The sequence below is a fragment of the Triplophysa dalaica genome, chromosome 14 (assembly GCF_015846415.1).
Source record: "Triplophysa dalaica isolate WHDGS20190420 chromosome 14, ASM1584641v1, whole genome shotgun sequence".
Taxonomy (NCBI): Eukaryota; Metazoa; Chordata; class Actinopteri; order Cypriniformes; family Nemacheilidae; genus Triplophysa; species Triplophysa dalaica.
The window spans coordinates 22,931,454-22,949,711 of NC_079555.1; the positions used below are offsets into that span (position 1 = coordinate 22,931,454).

General features: G+C 41.3%; 1 long non-coding RNA gene across 5 annotated transcripts; it reads right to left on the reverse strand.

Annotated features, from left to right (window-relative positions):
- Positions 1–8,461: 8,461 nt before the first annotated feature.
- LOC130435371 (uncharacterized) lies at positions 8,462–17,968 on the reverse strand. 5 transcript variants are annotated; one of them, XR_008908814.1, is made up of 8 exons: positions 17,953–17,968; positions 17,661–17,890; positions 14,240–14,377; positions 13,732–13,919; positions 12,006–13,586; positions 11,459–11,874; positions 10,361–10,793; positions 8,462–10,283 (listed from the first exon to the last, which is right to left on the reverse strand). It is a non-coding gene; the product is annotated as an uncharacterized LOC130435371 (long non-coding RNA). The 5 variants fall into 5 exon arrangements; XR_008908811.1 differs by lacking the exons at positions 17,661–17,890; positions 17,953–17,968 and adding exons at positions 14,500–14,693; positions 16,142–16,281; XR_008908813.1 differs by lacking the exons at positions 17,661–17,890; positions 17,953–17,968 and adding exons at positions 14,500–14,693; positions 15,143–15,396.
- Between the last annotated feature and the right edge of the window lie 290 nt (positions 17,969–18,258).

Consider the following 18,258-nt stretch of genomic DNA (forward strand, 5'->3'; position numbering starts at 1 on the left):
ACAAGCCGTCCTGTGTCCCTTTAAAGAACAAATATATATAGAGTAGTACAAAAGGTTAATCAAAAGGTACAAATTTTTTAATAAAAGGATAGTTGCATTTGCGTATTTTTATGTGGTTTTCTGGTTTGCAAGCTGCTCTTTGAGGTAAAAGATCAATCGGACTGATTTGTAATAAAAACATAACAACACCAATCACCCTCAATAAAAACGAAAACATAAACATAATTATATCTACTCTTCATCATCTACTGTGCCAATCTCAATTACCGAATCGTCAAGCCCATTATCTCCTTCCATTACATTGTCACGTCCATCAACATTTCTTGGTTCTTCTATCACCGGTATTGGTTCTGGTTCTAACTCATGTGTTTGAACACAATCATTATCATCCTCAAATATGGATCCCCAAGTTTGATTCTGATCTTTCGGACGATAACCTTTAGATGTGCGTCTAACCAGCATAGCCTGGTTGACGTCAGTCGTTCTTTTTGCTAACATTCGATCGGTTCCTTTGGTTGTAAAGGAAGTAACAGATCTTTTAACACATCCGACCACACACTGCAACATGCATGGCAAAAATAATAACAAGGCTAAGATGGTCATCACAACTGGAATTACTGTACCGGTTATCCAATATCCCCATCCCCCGGATAGGCTGTCCAACCATTGAAACCATGTTGCATCTACCGGTGTGGGTTCACGAACTGATTCTCTCATGTGCTTCACAACGTCGGTGACATTGTCTGCATAATCTGGAATTGAAAAACAACAAGATACTCCTAGCATTTTGCACACTCCTCCTTTCTCTGCTGTTAATATATCCAAAGCAAGTCTATGTTGCACGACGGCAACTCTCATTTTCTTTAATTCGTTAGAGATTAAGTTTAAAGCTTGTGCTGTGTCATTTTCCAAAGAAAGAACTTGCCATGCCAGACCATTAATTTTGTTCAGAGCAACAATAGTACCGGTTCCTGTAAACAAACCTGCTAGGGACCATCCCACGTTTTCCCAAGGAGTAGTCCATGGATCACTTATCTTATGGCCTGCATAATAATTTGGCAGTTTTACTTCCCTTTTATGTCTATTCAAAGATGTGGCCACATTTGTCTTTTCCATTATGCTAGTTCCTGTGGACAAAATAGCAGCATAACAACAACCTTTCCATTCCCCTGCATCTAAATGGTAATATGCAGTTTCACCACAAACCCACACCATTCCTGGTGAACTGTCTAAGTGTGAAAATGGACATTCGAATCCCTCAGTAGTTTTATTGAGATATTGTATGGTGCAATTATGATGTCCGTTATTTGATTGAGACAAAGTAATTTCATTTCTACAATCGGACATCCCTACTATATGTCTGCCTGATTTGGAACACACACATAATTCTGCGGGACGAGCATTTACATAAAAGGCAGGACCTTGAAAAGGTTCTCCTGTATACAAACAGTTATAGTCTCGCATTACAGATGTTGGTGGTCTTCCTTCTCGAATATTCAGAGTCATTTGTACAATTAAAGACATTTGTTTTGGCATATTGCAGTCACCCTCATCATTTACTAGCATGTCTGCTGTAAGCTCCTGCGTTCTCCACATTGAGTGGAGCTGTATACATACCCAACAATCTCCTCTAACCTCATCTGCTAAGACTTCTCTCTGCAATAAGGCTAAGGCACATGCATAATTACCACCACATTTAGATTTTGCAACTCTTACTTGTTTAGTTTCTTGGTCGAGATTAGAACCCATAAAAAAATCAATTTCCTGTGGTGCTTCTCTTTGCTTATTTGAATAGCTGGGTATCGGGTTTGCACTTAGTTCCTTAATTCTTTCTTTTATTTCCCTCATCGCTGGTGGTTCTATTTTAATTTGAACTTCCTGATAACGGTCTTTACCTAATAAGGCCCATACGCAGTAGTAAATTCCTTCATCTCGAAATGTAACCTCTTTTATGGTAACATTCATTACCCCTGCATAACTTTCCTTATGGTCTGGACCAAGAAGCGAAGGAAGAGACCCTATAGGAATGGTCTTTGCCTTACCACAATATATACAACGTTTTCCATCCCACATTACTCTCTGTGGTAACTTTACAATCTTTATTTCAAACCTGGGGTCGGTGCCTAGGGCTTCAGGGCCATGATACGCTATTACCTCTGACCACCTACAAGATCCCTTGCAGATATACAGACTTTCTCCGAATTGTTCCCTAACTGCTTCGATGTTGCCAGCTGCCCCCATGGTTAAAGATATTGGGTCGCAAAGGAAGCTTGCACTGCTGCCTGCCCTAAGAGTGACCTTGATCGTCTCTTTATCAGGGAAACTTTCATCTACTTCCCGTTTTGGCCGTGTGGCGAGAGTTTCATTTCTCTCTAATTTTACTTCTTGATTTAGGATTACACCAGTGATTATTATACTTATTAGGACTAGAATAATCGTTGTTCCACGCAGTCCACACATACCTGGCTGCCTGAACGGATGCCACGGCCTGTTAGGTTCTATCATTATCGATGTGGGCAATCTCTCTTGCTTACAACTAATTCCCCCTCCTCGAGCCTGAAAGCATACAGAATTAGGCTACCTGGTATTCGACGTTGCAGCACTACTCTCGTTGGGTCAGGGGCAACTCCTATGGTCATTTTTACTGCGTTAAGAAGATCTGGGCCGAACACAATAAGGGCTTCTGCTAGTTTGCACGCAGTGTAAGAATTGATATCTAAGAATTCCATAGGAAATTGATTAGGATAATTTCAATGATTCAATTTGGCCCTCAATGCACCTCAGGGGAAGCTACGGAGTCAGCACTGTTGGCTCAATGGGCCTACTATCTTCTTGCTTTGGGTGGCCCCTACCTCACAAAAGGTAGTTCTGTCCTCAGCTTAGTCAGTGCTTTCTCTACCCTGAGATGTATTAAGGTGCATCCCCTGTTGAGATTCTATGTTAAATTGGAGCTTGTCTGCTCTCCTGAAGAACACAACTTCAGTCTGGACGCGTGTATCCACTGTGGCTGGTAGTCCGTCAGAACTCCTGTCCGTGTTACGGCAATCACAGTCGCTGGTCCGTGGTACTTTGGTTCTCCAACCTTTGTTGGCTTCAGATTCCTCACAAAAACTTTTTGTCCTGGAACAAAGTTATGAGTAGGGTTTTCTGAGGGAAGAGGATGGCACAAAGAAACATCAGCACATATCGAATTTAACTTTTCGACTAGGGAGGTCACGTAGTCTTCCTGGATCACCTGAAGATCACCTAAACAAGAAATACCAGACCGGCCTTTGACCCACGGGGTCGGGAAAGGTCTGCCCATTAGTACCTCGAACGGTGACAATTTTGTCGTGGAAGATGGAGTCATTCTTATTTCTGCCAAGACTGCGGGCAATAAATCAACCCACTTTCTTCCTGTATCGAGTACAGCTTTTGTTAGTCGTGTTTTCAGTGTTCGATTACATCTCTCCACGACTGCTGCACTTTGCGGATGATATGGAATATTAAAATGCCAATCAATAGACAATGTTTTTGCTAAGAGCTGTGTTACCTTTGACGTGAAACTCGTCCCGTTATCCGATTCCAATCTGGCCGGTACGCCCCACCTTGGCACAATCTCCTTCGTTAAGATTTTTACCACTGTTTTAGCATCTTCCTTTGCGCACGGAAATGCTTCAGGCCACTTTGAGAATCGATCAACAATTACCAAAAGATATTTTAAGTTACCTATTGGCGGCATGTGCGTAAAATCAATTTGTAAATGTTGAAAAGGAGCTTCCGGATTTGTCAATGCATCGTGCTTAGCTGATTTGTGCGGATTTACCTGAGCACATGTTAAGCATGCATCCAAAACAAGCTTTGCTGTTTTATGAACATCGGCTATACAGTACAATTGACTAATTGCTTGACTAATTTTCTCCAATGCTCTAAGTCTCCCTGTGTTGTTTGACTTTGCAGGAATTTGATATCAATGTCAGATACATTCGTTATGTGCACCGTCATTGCTACCTTTGATTCATTTTTTGGATGAAATGGTGATTTAATCTGATCTTGGGCTGCTGCCTTTGCGGCTTCATCAGCCCTTCTGTTGCCTATAGTCTGTTCATCCTCCCCCGGAGCATGACCCTTGACCTTTACTATGGCCACTTCGAGCGGAAGCTGAACTGCTTCAGTTAACTGTCCTATCAGATTTGCATGTGCAATTGGCTTTGCATCAGCAGTTTTAAAACGTATCGCTTCCCACATTCTGGCATAATGGTGAAGAACACTCCAAGCATACCGAGAATCGGTGTGAATTGTTACTCTCTTTCCTGTCATCAGCTCACAGGCCCGGATTAATGCTATCAACTCTGCAGCTTGAGCCGAATTGTAATCTAGAGCAAAAGCTTCTTTTACCTCTCCTGACTCGGAAACCACAGCATAGCCACAGAGGTAGACACCGTCAGATGGCTTTGAACAAGACCCATCAACATAAATGTGTTCTCCCCCCTCTAGGGGCGTATCCATTAGATCGAACCTAGAAGAGTAAGAGGTGGTCAGTTCAAAGATGCAATCATGTTCAACATTAAAATCTGCCATGTCTACCATACCCAAAATACCCAGCAAAGCAGAATTAATGTTTGCTGTAGTTTGAATGCTAAGATTTTTCGTTGCCAACAGAGTGGCCTCGTAACTTGAGCGTCGTTGCGCTGTCATGTGTTGTGTTTGCATGTTGTGTAAAATTACACCTACCTGATGGGATGCATATAATATTAAAGGGTGTGACAGCACAGTTTTCTCAGACATCTGTACAATCAGAGCAGCTGCAGCCACAGCACGAAGACATGCTGGCATACCTGTGACTATGTTATCTAACTTTTTAGACAGATATGCAACTGGCCTATATGTTGAGCCATGAAGTTGCAATAGGACCCCTAAGGTCTCCCTAACATGCAAGTGAAAAGGCTTGGTGTAGTCCGGCAGGCCCAATGCTGGTGCTGTCGTGATGGCTGCTTTCAAAGCATTGAAATGTTCATCAGCTTCCGCAGTCCACTCCAATGCTGTGTTTGGCGGAGCTTTGTGATCTATCAGACCCCTCAGGTGCCTATCGTGAATCGCACAGTCAGGTATCCACTGTCTACAGTAGTTAATTAGTCCCAGAAAGCTTTGTAGCTCCTGTATTGTTCGTGGGGACTTAACCTTTCTGATCAGCTGGACCCTATCTGTAGAGATTGCTCTCAGACCCTGCATCAACACATGTCCCAGATAGGTTACCTTGAATTGAACCCATTGCAGTTTCTCTTTCGAGGCTGTTTCGGCAAGTACATTGGAAACAATTATAGATGCTTTTTCACAGTCCTCCTCTGTCTCCCCCGACACGAGTATGTCATCTGCAAACTGAAGCACACACACGGTTGAAGGCAAATCAGTCATTTTGGCCAAAGTTCTGTGCACTGCTGCAGAAAAGACAGCGGGTGAGTCTACATAGCCCTGAGCAAGGTGTTTCCATGAATATTGCTTCCCCTTAAATGTAAATGCTAACAAAGGCTGAGTATCTGGGTGTACAGGTACAGAGAAAAAGGCTGCACACAAATCAATTACTGTGAAATACTTGTGCGAATGTGGCGCTGAATTCATAACAGTCAAAACATCAGGCACAATTGGTGCGAGTGGTATAATTAACTGGTTAACTGCCCTTAAATCTTGAGTTAATCTCCAAGTTTTCCCATCCTCTTTCAAAACAGGATTAATTGGTGTGTTATATGGTGAGTGTGTTTGTTCGAGGACACCCTGCTTGACAAAGTTTTCAATCAAATGTTGAATGCCTTGTTCCTTATCTTTAGACAAAGGGTATTGTTTAATGTAGACGGGTTTGTTTGTTTTAAGTTTAGCCCGATAAGGTTCCATGTCAATGAAACCAGTTTCATCCCTGAACTGAGACCATAACAAAGGGTTAGTCATGGTGTCCGCCCCTATAGATATGCTGCTACCGGAGGGAGTTACCCTTGAGCCGCTTATCAGTCCACTAGTAGGCAGAGGATCTACGGATGCCTGTAAACTAGACAGAAAGGAAAAAACAACCTTGTTATCAGTAAACTTAATGTCCATGCCTAATTTATGCATCATATCACGACCTAAAAGATTTAGTGGAGCACCTGGGATAATTGTGAATTTGTGGAAAAATGGTTTAATGCCAGAGGCTGCAACCTGTAAAGGAGGTGTTACAGTACAAATAATGTCAGTTCCGGAAATTCCCACAGAGTGAATAATTTGATTAGTAATAGGACCCTCATAACTGTTAGAAGTCATAGACGAAGCATCTGCGCCTGTATCAAGGAGAAAGGTTTGAGGCTGGCCATTTATCATAAGGAAAAAATAAGGCAAATCCTCCCCATTATTCGAAAAGGTCAGGGTCATCATACATAAATCAGAACTGACATCACTCTGATCACTCTGTGGGCACCCCTATTCTTGATTTGAGGGCCACTGGGTTGGGTATGGAGCACCCATGGTCTCATGTCTGCTCGGTGGTGTGGGTTGTTGTGTGTGTGTCTCACCAGAAATCGGCTTGCGCAACTGTCTGCACTCTCGTTTGTAATGGCCCCTCCTTCCGCAACAAAAGCAAATGACCTCAGACTTCTTCCTTTGGCTAGGGTTTACAGCTGTTTGTTCAGTCCTCCTCTTTTCGGGATAGCCTGTAAACATAGCATGTTCCTGTTTTACAGAAAACCCCCCAGAGCTATCCAGCTCTCTGATTCGCTTTCCTAGAGCATCTAAAGTCATATCATGCAAGTTTGAAATTGTTATTCTGATTAACTGCGCTTGTTTATGATTCATGTTATTTAACAGAGTATTGACAAATAGAGGCTTTATATCATTATTCATAGGCAATTTAGAATCTTCAACCCATGCTTTCTTAAAACGCACAAAAAATTGAGCAGCTGATTCCTTCGCTGCCTGCTTAGTGCCTGCAGCATATGATAAGTCCTGTTGATTCCCTAAGCGTTCATCAAGAAACTCTCTTAGCTGTTTGAAAAATGTTTCAACATTAGCAGCCGTCTCCCAAAACATCACGTGTGGGTTTGCAGCTGTACCGCTATTTGTGATTTTATCATTGTCAAGTAATAATGCGGGACATTTTTCAATCAGCATTTCCTCTGTTACATCTTTCTCTAGTGTTCTTAACAACACCGCTCGGAAATCTCTACCTGTAAAATGCCCATATTTTGTATGCGTTTGCAAAATTGATACATATTTACCTGCATCCTGTGGAGAAGGCAAGCTTTTACAGATCGCCTCCATATCAGACATTCTTAACGGTCTTTCATTTAGCGTGTTTCCAGCTCTTACCCAAACCATTGAATTTTGAGGGTTTGTAGTTACATTAGGTTTATCAATTAATTTTTCCGGTTTTATCTTTTTTGGTTTTATCGGCAGTGATGGTGCAGAGGGAGAAAACTGTGTCTGGCAAGGGTTCGTATATCCCGGTGGCTTTTCAAATGGCCACTGGTTTTGATTTGCATACGCAATAATTTTAGATTTTTCCGGACCCTGGTCCCAAACCTTTTTCATGTCTTTCCATACTGCATAAGCTTTATTCATGTATGGATAATCCCATGTTGGGTCTCCCCAACCTCCATTTGACATGCCCCCTGCCAGTAACATACACTCATCAGCAAATGAACCTTCCCTCGGATAGGGAAAATCAATTTTCGGTTTTATTCCCTCCGACCATCCTGCGAGATTGCTAACATATGGATCTGTATAAAATCCTTGATTATTTCTATACATAAATGCGACTGGCGTTTCGCCTGGCTGTGGCCTTGAAACAGAATTTCCCATCTTACACTCTATATATACCCGGCGGTGATAAAACAGTACAGTACAGACAAAACAAAGAAAAACCCTCGTGTTCAATCGACCAACCGTTTCAACAGTGCTGCATGTATTATATTGTGATCAGAGGTGGATATTAAATTCACCGTCCTTTTCTGACACCAATATTTCAATACATGCAGTAACAGTTTTTTTTTTTTTTTTTAGTAACATAACCTTTACCTCAAAGCTAACACTTCGATCCCAAATTACAGTGTGATCAAGACTGCATATACCTATTCATATTCGTGCGTTAATAATTATTTTAGTAATTAGTGTTGCCAGCCTCGCTGTCACAACAATGGGAGAATCAACTCCCACTAACATGAATTTAAACACACAAGAATCCTACAGGGTAAGCGTTAGATTTCTGTAAGTCATAAAGAACTGTATAGAAAAACACTTACCCCTTTTAATGTAAGTCTGTGACCGATCGTCAGTGCACCCCAGAGGTCTTTGTTCTCTTTGGTTCAATGAGAGAAAAGTCTCCTCTCAGACGAGCCCCCAGCTGAAAGAATGTAAACTTCTTATGTCCCCTTGTCTAAACAATATTCTACGGTTGCAGAGTTTAGTCGACGGAACACAGAGTTTCAGGCCTGGAGACAAAGTTTAACACAGACACAAGTGCTTCTTCAATCAGAGTCCAAAGTTTATTATTTTAGGACTAATACTTATAAGTTTGCCTCAGGAGGCGTCATATAAAACCACCAAAACAGTGGAAAATCACCAGACTTTCTGTTTAGTCTTTCCTCCTGAACAATCAGATATGATTACATATTTAATATTACAATAACAAAACAATCGTCCATAGGCATCATTAGGAACCTTGATATGGAGAACAACAGATGCTTATATCAACATAAGACAGCATAAGACATAATACAACTTTCAACGAGGTTAAACAACAAGAAAGTAAGGAGCAAATATTATGAATAGAAGTGAATAATAAGAATACATATGATGTATATTGGAATAAACACAGATGCAGTATTTGTGGAGGACAGGACGAAATCCAGATTCTCACAGATACTAATGCTTCTACTCAATCAAAAGACAGGACTGTGCATTACTTTAACACGATGTACATTTAAAACACAGCTTTAGAATTTTAATGACTTGTTCAATAAAAAAACATCAGCAACACTGAATATAATTAGTAGAGCTTTAGTTGTGTTCAAAGTAGTCAAGAGTTTCATTTAGTGAAATGTAAATATGTATCTTGTTAGAATATTTGATTGTGTATGTATATGACATGAATCTGTGTGGCTACTGTCTGTTTTTTCCTGTTCTTGTTCACTTCTTCAGTGGACTCTGATCATGGACAGCAGGTGTCATCACTAAAGATCAATCATCACTTGTTAAGTAAACTCAGTTGATTCATTAACTTCATGAATAAATTCACATTTCACACCAGACAAACTCACGGACAAAGAAAATTACACTTAACCATGAGCTCATTGTTTGGTTAAACTCTGAAACTGCAGTACTTCATATACCGTCTGATAAGCCCAAGAAAGATGTCTGGTAAAGAAGATAACATAATGGTGTTTAACTACCTGCTAATATTTTTTCTTTTAAAAGTGTAACAACCCAGAAGAGGGACGGGCTAACAAAAGGGTGATATCATGTGAAACCTGATTGGCGGACACTTGCTTCTAAATTCTCTAAGAAACAGCATGAAAGTTCTGTATAAAGTATGGAGTCAAATATGTATTTGTTGGACATCTTCAGATAAACTCTTGTGTGTCTCATCTTTGCTTGCTCGAGCAAATAAAGATTGAGCTTCTATGAAGCTGGCTTCTTGGTCTTCGTGATTTCTTTCTGCATTGAACAACTGATCTTTACATTTACAATAAGTCAATTAGCAGACGCTGTTATCCAAAGCGACTTACAAGTTGGGTAAACACTGGGACGACAAAAAGCATAAGAGCAATAAAAACATCTCTCAAAGCCTACTACAGTGTACAGAGCCAAGTTTAGTTTATCTAAGCTTTCACAACATTAGTCAGAGCAACAGCCAATGACGAGTCGCCATAGGCAGATCAAGCAATACGATCATAATCACACATTGTTCGTAGTCCTTTTCTAAACAATCACACAATGACCTATTCTGACATTATAACGTGAAATGTGGAGGAGTTTGGAGACATGAATGAGCCTGAAGTTTCGTAAACATAAGGCAGCACTGAATTGAATGGGTCGACGCTTCGTTTGATTGTTTTTGAGCATTTTTACTAAACCGTCTTATGGTGTTACATGGGAAAGATTAAGAGAAAAATGTCTCAATCGAAAAAGCAAAGAGCACGATGACAGTGACCGAGACAGAGCAGAGCGCCCCTGTATCCAAGGCAACACGAAGGTCGGAAGCAAGTGACATCATCCGCACGTAATCCAACCAATGACTTGATTTTGTTTTGGAAATCGAAAACTGTGCTTCTGGTTCAGATCTAATAAAAACAATAGACATACATGTAAGAATATTGATAACAATTCAATTGTGTTGAGATGATACAACCATGCTTACCCAGATTCACCAGCCAGCTGGCCCAGCAGTTTGCGAGCAAATATCACATCCTTCAGTGTCTTCATGTGGTAATGCTTGTCTGCTGTGGCGGTGGAATGTGTGTGGTAATCTGCCACGAAATCCCTTTCTGAGTCACCCTGAGATTTGGCGGCAGTCTCAAACACCTTCCTCGCCATCTGACTGGTGACCGGCTTCACTCCATATCTAAATAGAAATATGTAAACAACATGTTATTACAAGACCTGGGACTAAGAGAAGTTCATTTCAGAGAATTGACGTGAAGCCGGTTGATGTCATTGGAGGCGTTGAAGATCGGCCTCCCTGTGCTGGAAATGAAGGAGCGGTCTAGTCCTTCTGCCTCATCCCATGTTCTCTTCTGTGTTTGGCCGTTGAGAAGTTCTGGCCTGATCCCTTCATAGTAAGCACCAAACAACTATTGGCAGAAGACAAACACGAATAAAGATCAAGTTCTGTTTTTTTTCTGGTAGATAAAGACAACGTACATGAATCTGATGAACTTGTGCTCTTGTGGCCGGTCGCTGCACAGATAGAGCAAGAGAAAGACGAGCTGCGTGGGTAAAGCAAAACCTCACGCTCGCGGGCTGTACCGCTGTTCCAATTGTCCTACCCTGTCAGATTTTCCAGAGCGCAGGGCAAAACTTTCATTTTAATTTAATCTAAACCACATCAACAAAATAAACAGGTAGGATGATTTCACAATGCAAAATACGCTGTCAGATAGTCCTACCATCTAAAAATAAACACATCATATACATTTATAGCATAAATACCCTGTCAGATTATCCTACCAGCATAAAGGAAACATGTAGGATTAATTTACAGCGCAACACCCAATCAAAGTGTACTATAGGTGTATTGTATAGGTTAGTGTATTTTCATTGTTAAATCATTCTTTTATCTATCATATTCCCGTAGCAGTATAAAATAAACAGGCAGAATTATTTTATAGAGCAAAAAGAATGACGTAACATTGATGTGCGCATGCCGGGTTGGATAATCTGATGGGTAGGATGAAATTTCAGAACTGCAACATTTTTCTACTGTATAAAAGCGTTATGGTTTATCTACATGCTTTACCTGACGAAAGAAGTCACTGCAACACTGGTTTGTGCGCGTGTGTGTGCACACACTTGGCTGGTCCAGAAGGAATTCCCTCCCGATCCGTATCCGCAGATTGATCGTCTCCGAACGTTGCATGAAGTCAAACACACCCGATATTATCAGATATTGTGATGATTTTAAAGTCGATTATCCATAAAAAAATGTCAACACATCGCCCAGCCCTAGCCGTTACACAATGCAGACACTACAAAGATACTCGACCACTCCCGGCCGCTGGAGATGTTAAAGGATAACCACTGCCATTGTGTCCTCAAACGCTCTCTTCGGGAAGACCTTCAACAATGACGGCAAGGAAGTCTCTCTTGGCCTTCTCCAGCACAGTCCAGCAGTTGCTTGGTGTAAGCTGCCCTGGCTTCGTCAGCAAATCGTCCCTTTTTAAAAAGATAAAAGTGTATTAAATAACTTGCTCGCGCATATCTGTTATATGATCTGATCAAATTGGTTCAAAAGATTACATTTACATTTAGTCATTTAGTAGACGCTTTTATCCAAAGAAACTTACAGAGAGTTCAGGAGCAATACGCAATGATGTCATACAGGAGCAATAATACAACAGGTGCTAATACAAAGTTAAGAGTTTCAATAAAAGCTAGACCAAAACATGTTGAGAGAAAGAGAGAGAGAGGGTTAGTTGTTTTCCTATTTGTCTGTCAAGTATTCAAAGAAGAGATGAGGTTTAAGTCGTTTTTTGAATGTTGTGAGAGATGTGGTTGACCGGAGGGATCTTGATGGGGTGTAGGAGTGTAGGAAGCTGTAAAAGTATGCCATCAGCTGGAGGTGATGCTCTTTCATCCCTGAGGGACCCCAGTGATCATGTGGTAAGCAGTGGACGGCGAGCCCCTCCATGAAACCCTGAAGGATCTGCCGGAGAGGTAGGATTTGAACCAGCGGAGAGGAGTGCCTGAGATTCCTAGAGATGACAGGGTTGCTAGCAGTATCTGGTGATTGACAGTGTCAAACGCTGCAGATAGGTCTAGCAGCAATAGGACTGAGGATTTCCATTGATTGGTTGAAAGCTGCCCTTAACAGTGTTTTTGCAATAAGTGGGAGGAGAGCAACAGAGGTGTAGAAGGGGAGGTGTGAATGGGACGTGCGTGAGAGTGAGCGCATTGTGCCTTGCGTCTTGGGTGAGAAGACTGTCTGCGGTGGAGTACAGGAATAAACTTGAAACACATGATGTTAGTGTCACGGGTAGGGGGGGAAGAGTACATCCCCCCGACTCGGTTCCGTACCACCAGGAGGAGCTACCCCGCAGGACAGAAGAGGACGGACAACAGGAGATATAATTTACACTTTTTATTTATTAAAAGAATGTCCCCTTTAAAAATCAAGCAGTCTCTTTCGGTGTTTCTCCAACACACATTGGCTCGGTAAGTCCTTTCCACAGGAAAGACTGGATTTCAGCAGGAGTCGAACTCAATTCAGCGGCTCTAAAACGCCTCTTTCCGTGTTTCTCCAACACACATTGGCTCAGTAAGTCAGGACTGGATTACATAGAGAGGTGAGCTCAACTCAGCAGCTCCGTTGGCTACAGCACGGACAGAAGACAGACGAAGGTATCAAGCTCTAACTCTGTATTTCGTACTCACAGGACTGGACTTCATAGAGAGGTGAGCTCAATCACCCGAACAATCTGCGGGGTTCCCACACTCGTGTGTGTACACAGCAAAAGACTCCAGTCCACCCGTGAAAATATCAGCACATCACTGCAATCACTCCAAACCTCAATGAATAAGGCAGTATTCGGGCTCAAATGGACACCTTAGTAAATGGAGATGTAATCATTCCTCCTCCTCCTTCAGTCCTCAGTCCTTATACTTCTTACTGCCTCTCCCGCTGTTTCTTTCCCCTCTCTCGCACCCCACTGTTTCTCTCCTCCCTCTCAATCTCCCTCTTCTCCAATGTCAGCGTCTTTAATGCTTCTCCGCCCCAATCCTCGTTCAGGGTTTTCTCCTTCACACGTGTCGGTGATTTCGCTCAATCAATTCTAGCTTCGCTTCCGCCTCGTTCGTGCGTCCGGACATTACCCAAAAAACAACTCCAAAAAAAGAGGTTCCGGCCCTGGTGACCCTGTGACATTAGTCTACAATTAAATGAAAGCAAAGGTATGTTAAAGGGGTTATTTCATGAAAAACAGACTTTTTCCATGTTAAAATGCTAAAATCCGGTCTCTTGTGCCTCTGCAGACTCAGAAAACATGTAATGATGTAAAAAGTAGTTCTTATTACTATATTTCCGCCACTTGATCTGAATGTGTCCACCCATTTCGCCGCCGCCATTTTTGTTTTCGCGTGTGTGAATCTTTGCCAAGTGGCCAGAACTGAAGACTATGCCAGACTGCAGAATCTCCAGAGAATTGGCCTTGGCCTTCTCCACCAGCTCAGCGATGGCCTCAGATGTGTGAATGAAGCTGCAGCTTGATATAATGATCATGTGAATGGAGACATTAGCGAGTCAGAATCAGTCCAGGTCCAGTGCTGATCAAATTATGACTGATTTACGGCTCTTAAATAAATGAATTAAAAAACACTGTTAACCATTTCTGTAGACATTACAGTATTACTGGCAGTAGTTTGTTCAAAGATAACTGAACATTAAACATCAACAAATATTTATCTTGACAGAAAAAAAAAGTTTGTTACTTTCACCCCTTTGAAACCCTTTTAAACTCTTGAGCTTTTATTTATTTTTGCTAGAAAACAAGACAAAAATGCTATACAAATCTTGTCAACTTACCTTTGAGAAGCCATTCTTGATTGAAGAAGAAGGTTTTCCAAAAACTGCATCAAAAGAATCTGCGTCGGATGTTCTAGCAGAAAGTGGGTGACTGGTCCTGTGGGGTCTCCTCGTTTATATCTACCTGAGAGGGAGGGTCTGAAATTGGGAGGAGCTTCATCAATCATGTCAGTTTCGAACAAGATTTAAAATAAAGTGAAATTAATTTATAGTACATATACTTGTATTTTTGTTAAAGTGACTTTTTTGTTCAAGTTTACCAAAGCAAGTGAGTGCACATGAGCCTCAGTTTCACCAGACTTTAGACCTTATGAACAAAGGGTCACCAAGTGTTGTATCAAGTTTGGTCATGATACAGCACATTATTTTTGGAGGGGTCTGTGAGTTTTTTAGCCGCCCTACCACCAAAATCCACTAGGGGGCCCATAGGCTTCCATTGGTTTTAACACTTGGTCTGAAATTTGACCACAACAGACATTGAGATGCTTTTTGTTTATTATTTTTTTAATTTTCCAATTAACAGACACATTGAAAAATACAAAAGCACAGAAACAATATGAAACAATACATTTGTATGAAACTATACTTTTGATGCACACTAATTTATGAATCAATTATCATTTGTGCTTCAGCTTCTCTTCTGAAATAGATTATTATTCGAGACACTGATCAGATGTGTATTCAAGAGTCTCAGAGCTTTCCAATAATATATAGTTTGTCGTGATTCGATTAGAAATTAACGCACAATATTGACGCAAACTTCGCGTTATGTTTCCCATATACGGGACAATGACAGTTAACAACAAACAAGTACAATAACCTAACACAAGAAAGATTCATAGTTCATGTTGTGCTCTTTGTGTTTTTTTATTTTCGACATTCACTAAAACAAATGATTCTTACCTTAAAGTTGTGTTGTGGGTTGTTTGTAATTCAGGCACGGGCGACGCCATGTTTGTTTACGCGGCAGCATTCTGGGAATTGTAGTACCTCCGTGCTAGTAAAGACGTTAGGTCAGCAAGTCGCTATTTATTCAACGTATATATAATGAACTACTAAATATATTTATATATCGCGAATGTGCATTGGACTACGTGCACAAACAATGATTTACTGCGTTCCCCTCACATATCCCTAAACTCCAGTTCCCAGAATGCTTTGCAGCGTAAACAAACACGGCGGCACCCTTGAATGAAGGAATTTGAACGAATGAACAGTTCAAACAGTAAAACACGAGAGAAACTTTCGATATTTTATTTATTGGGGAATGCAGCTGATGCCCCTTTCTGACAAGAACCCAGACTAGTGATGTTGAAATTAAGCTTTTCCCTCAAGTGTATCATAAAATGGTTCATTACTCGAAGCTTTTCAAAACTGTTCACAACAGCGCCATCTCGTGGTCAAATGTGGAAACGCGGTCTGTGTGTCAATTTTGCTTAAAATTTATTTACATTTTAATGAATGTGTTTCGATCGGCAAATCCATTTATTCATAGAAACCTTTTTCTTAGTCCTGTATGTTCATGTGTGAGGCTCATGTAGACATACATGACAATTTATTTCTGTATTAATACAATATCGCTCGAGCAGGAGTGCGTCTAGTGTTTTTATATCATCATGGCTGTGATTAGGCCAGAGGCACGAGGCAATCACCGTCACGCAGATATAAGAACACAACATAAACGAGCGATATTGCATGAATACATCAGTTCGACCGCACAAGTGTGTAGATAAACCAGAAACAACGTCGGAGTGTCTTTAAGCCCCTCAAGTTTTAACGGAAATGGGGAACTACTTTCTTCCGCCACGAATCCAAACCCAGCATACCTCCGCTACCGAGGCCAAACAATCACATCCTTTATATTTGCGCTGTGCTGAGAGACACTTTTAAAAGTCAACTCACCAGGAATGTGTTAATCCCATTTCTATTCTCTTGATCGAGACCCTCGCGTCCCACTCTGTAACATTTTTAAACAATGAGTGCAGAGCGCTGTCAATCAATTGCTATAGACACCGCCAACACGTCCTCCAATTATCATGGTGTTTTTCCGCCATCTAGTGGCCATTTTCCAGTATTGAAGTTTGCGCATTGTTGTGATTTACAGGTGAAACTCGAATAATTCGAATATCGAGCAAAAGTTCATTTATTTCACTAATGCAACTTAAAAGGTGAAACTAATATATGAGATAGACTCATTACATGCAAAGCAAGATAGTTCAAGCCGTGATTTGTCATAATTGTGATGATTATGGCTTCATGAAAACCCCAAATCCACAATCTCAGAAAATGAGAATATTACATGCAAACAATAAAACAAGGATTGTACATAGAACAATATCGGACCTCTGAAAAGTATAAGCATGCATATGTACTCAGTTCTTGGTTTGAGCCCCTTTTGCAGCAATTGCTGCCTCAATGCGGCGTGGCATGGAAGCTATCAGCCTGTGGCACTGCTGAGGTGTTATGGAAGACCAGGATGCATCAATAGCGGCCTTCAGCTCTTCTGCATTGTTCGGTCTCATGTCTCTCATCTTTCTCTTGGCAATGCCCCATAGATTCTAACCATTAGTGAAATAAATGAACTTTTGCACGATATTCGATTTATTCGAGTTTCACCTGTAGATCTCATTTATCATACAGCAGTAGCCTATTTTCAGTTCACAACGCCAACAATATTTGCTTGGAGAAAGATATGCCTGTAAGTCTTTTTTTACTATCTGTAAGCTTTCATATTACTTGCTAACATAATATTGATTCTTGGAAGTTAAACTGTGATCGATACAATGATAATGAAAGAAAGTCCTTTTGCCCAAACGTATTAATGTGCAGGTAGTAATTTCATAGCTTGTTTATTGTATGCTAGTTTTACAAAAAAAAGAGAGAAAGCTTACATCCTGGAAAGGATAAACTGCTTCCTGTGTTTGTTTGCTAGCAATCTAACTTCTTCAGAGTAGCACAGTTGCGAGGACAGTGTAGTATGAGATATTTTAGTGGCGGAGTGATACAAACAGTCAGTGAAGCGGTTCAACGGTCAGTTCCTGTGATGATCCTGGGGGAATATCTCACAGCTATCAGCCAATCAGAATCGAGAACTGATTTATAAAATTGTATAACTGCCACGTGTGAACTGGGGACTTGACATTTTATTCTGTGGGTAATAGAAAAATGTAAAGATTTCTAATAAGGAACAGGAACATTGTTCAACAGTGCGAGGTTACTTCTGAATGATTTCCTGCTTTTGCTGCCTTTGGAATATTCTTCCATACTTGACAGTTGTAGTCCCAATTCACTACTGAAGCGAAAAAGACAATCGAGACCTGCGTGAGTCAAGTGTTCGTGAATCTCTTGAATCAGAATATGAAGCAGTTACGTGGGTATGTGTAAAAACAAAGCTGATGTGCTCAGTGAGTGCGCACCTAACCTTGAGTGAAGGAAGCGCGTACGTTCCGGACGATTGAGTCACCGATGACCACAGCGTTGCATTACGTCTCACAGAGGGCGGCAAAGCGGTTCCTAGCCGGGTTCTCGAAGACCGGTGGCGGTGGTGGGGGAGAGGTCATCGCTCCGGTCCTGGTTTGCGCCTTTCGCTGTGTGTGTGCCGGTGCAGGAGTGAAGTTCATTGGGGCTCGTCGTGTTCTTGAAGCCTGGGCTCTGTGCAGAGAAACACGTGGAGTAGAAGTGGTAGGAGTATTACAATCACGATGAAAATTTACCGCCGTTTTGTGAGCGGAAGCCCTGGATGTTTCCAGTGCCGTTTTACGTTCTCGCAGATGTGTTTGCCTCTCGAGTAGATCGTGGATCTGCTTCTCCAATGCTTCCAGTTCTGACTGAATAGCGAAGAAAGATTCATCATCTGCACTCAGAGGCGCACACACACGTCTGAAACATAAACCATTGGTGATGTAATGATGAGAACAGTGAGTTAAGCAGTAAGGGCAATATTCAGTAAATAAAGCCTGATAATGCTAACAGCCTGAGGGCTAATATAGGGATGGATTGTTCGACACCACGTGTCGACA